Source organism: Frankliniella occidentalis, unplaced genomic scaffold (assembly GCF_000697945.3).
Source record: "Frankliniella occidentalis isolate FOCC.00 unplaced genomic scaffold, Focc_3.1 Scaffold13, whole genome shotgun sequence".
NCBI lineage: Eukaryota > Metazoa > Arthropoda > Insecta > Thysanoptera > Thripidae > Frankliniella > Frankliniella occidentalis.
The window spans coordinates 594,964-596,440 of record NW_026267143.1 but is presented as its reverse complement, the minus strand read 5'-3'; the positions used below and the strand labels follow the sequence as shown (position 1 = coordinate 596,440).

Below are 1,477 nucleotides of genomic sequence, written 5' to 3'. Positions count from 1 at the left end.
AGGCACAGCCGGGCACAGCTAGCCAGGGGTGGAGTCTCATTTGAATGGGCACGGCCTGCATATTCAAGCATTCGGACACACCGGGGGGGGGGGGGGGCACTCGAATATGTGGTTTAGAAATGAACGGCGGGAACTACACACCAACCCTAGGCGAGAAGCGCTTTTGTACCGCACTCGACAGAAGTTGGGAGCTGTGAATGGTGGTCGTACGAGTGCCGTGACGTGCATCGCTCAGCGCACGGGACCTGTCGGGAACGCTGCCGATATGACGCCCTAACCGTTAAGAGAGCACTTACATTGTAGCTCTCTCTCTCTCTCTCTCTCCGCACTCTCTCCGCCGCCCACACACTCCCCGTCAGCATGCAACCGTCCCGGCTTACGACGGCCACTCACGCTCTCCCCGCTTCAAAGCTTCCGCCATAAAAGTCGGGGCAAACTGTAAATTTCCATCCGGAACAACGTGATAAAGGAAAACTCTAACGGGCCAGTGCGATTACAATGGGTCAGGCTCCAACACAGCGCACGCACTAAGGGGCCTCTGCAGAAACAATATGTAGTGCGCGACAAGGGTGGTGAGTGAAAAGTTTAGTTTGGCCGCACACGCAAACGTGCGGCATTTTTGTTCGAATGAGCTAAGTTTGGGAGGAGTTACTTTGAGTTTGTTTAGTGGCGATTCCAACCCCGTAAACCTCCTGACACGGACACCTTTGGCGCAGTGGCATTTTGAAAACAACACTCCTCAAGGTGACGGTTCACATTCCTGCAGTGACATGGGAGTTGGGTCGATTTCCAGAGCATCACAGTTTCATGGCTGGAAGCTCAAAGAAGCAGCCATTCACCCAATGAAGTCTATGGGCGACGGCGGCGCCTGGAGCGTGATGGCGCTGTCCCCCGCGGGGCCTAGGGCAGGGCGGGGTGGGTCGGGGCGGGGCCGCCAGCCCAACAGTCCAATCGCCCCGGCGCCAATGAATAAGTGAGTGGCCCGATGCACCGCAAGGCGGCGCAAGCACCAGCCGCAGCGATGAGGGCGAAACTTTAAAAATGTTCCTGAAGGGTGAAAGTTGCCGCCGCCGGTCAGGTAGCTGGGGCCGCATGAGTGCGAGCTGGGCGGAGAAGGCTGCGTATGAAACATGCAAGAGGGCGACGCGTTCCTGTGCCCCCTCCCCCCCCCCCTCCTCTTACCAATGCTCTGCATCGCCGTGAGGCTCTCCCTCTCAAAACGCCCCGTGGCCCGAGCGACACGTGTAGGGCCTAACAAGGATAGTATAACGAGCACAGCGGAACACACCGGGACACCGGAGCACAGCGAAGCAAAGCGAAGCACGAAGGCAAGACATTTTTTTTGTAAAGAGAAAAGAGGGGTCGGTATCCGCCATGCAGCGTGAGGAAGCGACAGCGGGAAATGGTGTGCATCCCACAGGGGTAATATGGAGGAAAATTTAGGACTAAGGACGAGCATGAGGATACGCTACCGCCA

General features: G+C 57.2%; 1 protein-coding gene across 1 annotated transcript in view; it reads right to left on the bottom strand.

The window, feature by feature from the left end:
* The window catches only part of LOC113217643 (alpha-mannosidase 2), a 225,973-nt gene that overhangs the window by 174,821 nt on the left and 49,675 nt on the right, over window positions 1-1,477 (bottom strand). The window lies entirely within an intron of this gene.